A 6377-nucleotide genomic window follows, 5' to 3' on the forward strand; every position below is an offset into this window, starting at 1 on the left:
ATCATGCCTGTTTTGCAAAATATTTAATGATGGAACATAAAATGAATTCCTTGTAGTTTGACATCTTTGCCCTAGCTGTGACTGGCTCTAACTAATTAATTGTATCTATCCACCCCCACCCCCCATGAAATCTGTCCTTGAGAGCAACTCTCTTAGAATGCCACATGTTTGGGAATGACTGACAGCTTTTCTGTTCATGCTGTGAGTTACAATTAGGTTGATCTGTCAAAAACCTGACCTCACAGATTGAATCCATTCACACCCATATGCTTCTTACTAGCTTCTCCCAGGAAAGAATGTCCAATTACCTGTCTATACCATAATGCTGAGACTGGCATGGGATAATAAGCTCCAAATTAAACAGGATTTTTTCCCTTACTGCTCTGCTCTGAAAGAATCTGCAACACAGGATCACAACTTGAAACCTACTCTAGCTTTCCTAGCTCACTTTTAAAGTATACCGCTTACTCATCTTCCTCCCCAAAGCCTGCAGGTAGCATGTAACCTCCGAGCAACTTCATCATCACACTGGCATACCCTTGTGGTTCCCTTTATCAATATTTATTTATTATCTATGTGAAAAGTGAGTTTAAGATCAGATAATGTCTGAGTGATTTCTACCAGTGAGTCTGAGGGCTGGTTCAGGCACGCAGGAGAATTAGGTAGAAATTTTGTGGTAGAGTGGATTGCACCACTTCAGATAACTGGGGAAGGATCACATTTAGGGGGTTTTCCCCCTATGTTTAAAAGCTGACAGCAAATGGAAAGCCAGCACAAGTTTTAATCTTTCTCTTTGCTGTGCTAAATTTCTATTTGCATAATGTTTTTGTAATGCCAAGGAACATTAATAGAATCCACCCCCTGTGGTCTAAACTGGTGCAGCCCATTCAGCGATCTGCTGCCTCATGTCCCTGAATGTGTGAACCAGAAATTAGTCTCAATCAATACTGCTGTCGTATTCTTCTGTTCCAGAGTTTATCTTCCAGCTAGCCATATTCCACTACTCTGCAAAAAAAACCTGACCTTTATTACTTCAGAAAGCACCAGATGACATAGTAATAGAAGCTTTTCTCAAAAGGATGACTATAGAGGCAGAAAGAACCTCTTCAAAGGCCTTTATTATATTCAGTGTGCAATTTCATTTACTTTGTAAGCAGCAGTTAGTTATGTAACTCAGCATTTGGATGCTCTTTCTGGGACCGAGATGTGATGGAAATAGGGTTGCCAACCTCTAGGTGGTGGCTGGAGATCTCCCACTATTACAACTGATCACCAGATGAGGCAACAGAGATCAGTTCACCTGGAGAAAATGGCCGCTTTGGAAGGTAGACTCTATGGCTTTATACCCCATCCCTCCCTTCTCCAAACTCCGCCCTTCTCAGGCTCCACTCCCAAAATCTCCAGGTATTTCACAACCTGGACCTGGCAACCCTAGATGGAAATATGAAGCTGTTGGATCTGTATCTTCAATTTGTAGTTATCTTTTAAAATTATTATTAAGATTTATTCATCATAGAAACACTTGAAGAGAGATGGCCCACGCAACCCACTCACCCTAATCCACACTTGAGAGCAGGGTCGTCTTAACAGCATTATAGGCCCCCGGGCAAAGCAGTGCACTGGGGCCCCCTACCTACACAACCACTCACAGGAATGAAAACATCAATGGTTGATAAAATTAAAGATATATTTATCAGTACTTCCAACAAAATCAGTGTTTAGTAAAACACATGCTAAATATGCATTTTCCAATAACAAATATTTATAGTTTAGCACAGTATTTATTTATTCACTGACAGCAAGTCACAACATACATAGATTAGCATGGGGCCCCTATGCTCGTGGGCAACTGCGGGTTAAGACGGCCCTACATGAGAGGAAAGGGGAAAACATAAAAAAGAGTACCACAACAAGCAGCCAGATAAATTCACAGCCTACTGGAGCACAAAAAATTGCAGAGAAAACTGACAGGGAAATTTCCCTTCCCATTCTATACCACAATTATACTAAAATGTGAAGGGGAGTGGTCCCCTAGCACAATAAAGGAGGCAAAAATTGGGGTCAGGAGCTGCACATTGCCAGGCATGCATCACCCCACCCCAAATTTCTCTCTTCCCCATTAGGGTGAAGGCAAGCTTCCCTTTAGCCCATCTGCCATCAGGCACTGGAAGGACTCGCACCTGTGCTCTCTCTTCCTGCTGCCAGAAACCAATATGCCAAATGCCCACACATGCTGCGCAACATCCATCCATCCAGAAGGGGCTATAAGAATTTCTAGGATAGATCATGATGGGTAGTCGTGTTTGTCTGTAGCCGTAGAAAAAAGCAAGAGTCCAGGAGCCCCTTAAAGACTAACAATTTCTGGCAGAGTATGAGCTTTCATGAGTCACAGGTCTTTTCTTCTGATACCTCAAGAGTTAGAGAAAGAACCCAGGTAGAGTGAATAAGAACATGTTTATTATGCAGTAGATCATGTTTATTCAACAGTAGATTTGGGGTTGTTCATCAGTATGCTGATGATACTCAGCTCTCTATATCCTTATCCAAATCTCCTGGTAATGCAACAGAGATCCTGAAATACTGCCTGGCTGCTGTGGTTCTGGTTAAAAGTGAACAAACTACAAAAAAGTAGTAACGAAGAAACAGAAAGGACAGCAGGTCATAGGCGAATGGTCTGTGGCAAAGACGCGTTTCGGGTAACCTTAATCAGTTTGCCGGCCCATTGGCAAATATGGAGACCGCCGTTGTAAGCACACTCAAATGCTGGTAATTATGAAAATCCACCACTTCAAATACATTGGAGACACAGCATGACTTCAAAGAGTTCCACTGTTTCTATTATTGTAAGAGTGAAAGAAGCTTAACATATGTTTCAAGAGATTCTTCAGATACTTTTGGTGGCAGCACTCCTTGCCAATTTGGATTTTAGTGCAGCTTGCCACAGTTGTAAAAATCATGCCCCTTAGGGCTGTTCTATGCACAGTATTTGTTTCCTTATGCATTTTCTTACCAGTTGTGTTTTTTTTCAGTTTTAAGCCCTGCGAGGCATTTGCAGGCGTGGATGTACACGCGTCACCTGTGAGTGTATGTTCTTTTTGCTTTGTTGTTTGCTCTATTGATATTATAGTAAATTTTGACATTGATTCTGCAATAGGCATTTTTGTACATTTTCTCTTTATTTACCTTTGAGTCTCGTGCTGCCTCCATATTCAACCTCCAGGTAGTAGCTGGAGATCTGCTTTTACAACTGATCTCCAGCCGATATAAATTAGTGCCCCTGGAGAAAATGGCTGCTTTGGCAATTGGATTCTATGACATTGAAATCCCTCCCCTCCCCAAACCCCGCCTTCCTCAGGCTCCACCCCAAAAATCTCCTGCAGGTGGCGAAAAGGGACCTGGCAACCCCATGAGTCTAGGAAAACTGTTTTGGTGAAATGTACTGTCTTATCTTATGGAGAGTTAAGGAAGAGATTGGCTGCTAGATACATACATATAAAATATCACTACAGGCAGGCCCAGCGTCAAAACTGGGCTTAGTTGGTCATTTGCCGACCAATGAGAGCCGCTAGTAGGCCCACTTTCCCCCCACCTCCCTCCCTAGCTTTCCCTTTGCAGTTTGCTTTCTACACACAGAAGTTGCTTCTGCACACTGTGAAGCGCTGGAGATTTGGGGATGGAGTCTGGGGAAGGTGGGGTTTGGGGAGAAGAGGGACCTTAGTCAGGTGTGATGCCATATAGTTTATCCTCCGAAGAAGCCATTTTCTCCAGGGGAACTGATCTTTGTAGTCTGGAGATCACTTGTAATTCCAGGAGATCTCTAGGCCCCACCTGGAGATGAGATGAGATTGAGATGAGCTGGAATAAGAAAGGCGGAACTTCTTCCTAAACTCTTGAATGACACAATGACATTTTATTCCTTTTTTAATAATGAGGAACAGCCTATTGTTCTATATTCCTCATCTCAATTAGGAGTGCTTCAATCCACATGGAGGGCTTTTGTGATATGGTACCCTCTTTTTGAATTTTGAAAGAAAAGTGTGAACAATCTACCGTCTCTCCATAACAATTACATGTCATGTGAACAGTTATTTGCTTAACTTAGTCTCAGTTTCTCTTTTCTTCCGTTTCTTCAGCTGTATTGTTGTTTTCACAGTGGGGTAATACGAGCTGCTCATAATATTCTAAATGCAGATGCATCGTGCTGGTTTCCTAATCATTCCTAACACTGCATTTGCATTTTTCATTGACATTACTGTGTTTCTGCATCAGCTTCAACGGCTTTAATAGCATAAGGACCTGTCATCGAAGACACAGTACACTATCTCTAGCTACAAAAATAAGCAGTAGTCTTATGGCACCCTATAGACTAGCACATTTTTATTCTAGCATAAATGTTCATGGACCACAGCCCACTTCATTAGATGCATGTAGAAGGTCCTCATGAGGCAAATATTTTTTTTAAAGAAGTTGTAAACAGCAGGGTCCAAATGGCCATGAATTTCAGGAAGTACAAGGTGAGATGTAATAATGTAAAATTTAAGTGCAATCTAAAAAAGTGCAGAGGCCATTAACAAAAACAGTAATTGGTGATAACAGTCTTCCTAGTTTTGTTAAACTGGTTAATATCTGTAACAGCTAAGGAATCCCAGGTCTTTGTTAACTGCATCCTTGGAAGATCAAATTTCTTGATCAATTCTAATTCAGCAGTTTCATGACAGAGTTCTCCCTCTGAGATTTTTCTTCTAGAGAATCATTAATTGCAGATAAGCAAAAGTGTCTTGAAATGTGATCATGCTGGTTTCTGAACATTGCCATTTCTAATGTCTGATTTGAGTCCATCTATTGTTTCCTGTTTTTCCCTCAAAGAGAGCAGAAGGGCAGTATTGAAACATGATAGCATCTACCACACTTGAGCAAGAAGAGCCTAAGGTGACATGCATGGCTGACATTTGTAAGTCCTGCAATAGTATTGCCTGAGTGGACACGAGGGCAGAGTTGGCATCTTGGTTTGTTGCAGCGTGCGGTCCTTGGGTTTGTGTCTCTGTTGGGTGGCCCATTGTTAAGAACATAAAAAAGCCCTGCTGGATCAAACCAGTGATCCATCTTGTCCTACATCTTGTTTCACACAATGTCCAACCAATTGTCCTGAGGGGTCAATAAACAGGTCACAGAGGCCAAGGTTTTCCCATGATGCTGCCCCAAGCATTGGTTTACTAGGTTGTTGTTAAGAAGCTGCGTTAGGTTTTGGGACAGGATTCTACAAGCAAGGAAAGTCCTTATTACCAAGTCCTGTGAGAAAAGTCACCATCAAAACTACATTGTGTGCAAAGTGCTGTCAAGTCGCAACCCTCTTATGGCAACCCAGTAGGGTTTTCAAGGCAAGAGACTAACAGAGATGGTTTGCTGTTGCCTTCCTCTGCATAATCTCTGGTATTCCTTGGTGGTCTCCCATTCAAGTACTATCGAGGGCCAACCCTGTTTAGCTTCTGAGATCTGACAAAATCAGGCTAGCCTGGGCCATCCAGGGCCAAAGCTACATACTCTGTGTAAAAGAATATATTTTCTCCAGATAGTCAAAATCTTTCTGGACTTCTAGCTGTCCAGTTCTGAGGTCCTTATGACTTGAACCAGATGTCCTGGCCTGAAAGAAATATATGCGTCATCAAGGATGAAAGCTCTGTAAAAGTATAACACGTCTCATCGATTTTCCAGTAATCTGTGCTTTTTGTTTTGCCTTCCACATTCCTGTGCACCATCTTACCAAAAGTCATATAGGATATTCTATTAAATGCTAGCTGCAAGGCAAAAATAGAAAGGGAAATAATCATATCTGCCTGCAACTCCATGTAGGCAGTTGTTTCAATTTACTTCAGTGATTTAATATCTTACTTCTGGTACACATCAGCTGAGGATATAAATATGGGAGGCAGTTATATTTCTATATCTACTTATTTTCAGCTTTACCAAGAAGGATGTTCAGGTTCACAAGTCCTTTTTAAGATTGGATGTTAGCTTACTAGAATGTGCGAGCAGAAATCTGTTTTAACTGTATATGTGGAGTGATGTTAGCAATGCAACTGCATTGTTTATCTTTTTTTCTACCTGAGAGTTGTTTATCCTTGTAAAGAGGATGATTTGTGGGGTGAGGAATAGGAAACAGTTTAGCGTAGGGGTGTCAAACATAAGGCCCAGGGCCGGATTCAGCCCCTTAAGAGCTCTTATCCGGCCCGCAAGCCAGCTGAGGCAGCCATCCCCCTGCTCTCGATCTGGGCTGGCAAGGCATGGCCCGGCCCGACTGACATTTATGTCATATGCAGCCCTCATAACAATTGAGTCTGACACCCCTGGTTTAGTGGAATGAGGAGGTAATGGCAAAT

This window comes from Euleptes europaea, chromosome 5 (assembly GCF_029931775.1).
Source record: "Euleptes europaea isolate rEulEur1 chromosome 5, rEulEur1.hap1, whole genome shotgun sequence".
Classification (NCBI taxonomy): Eukaryota; Metazoa; Chordata; class Lepidosauria; order Squamata; family Sphaerodactylidae; genus Euleptes; species Euleptes europaea.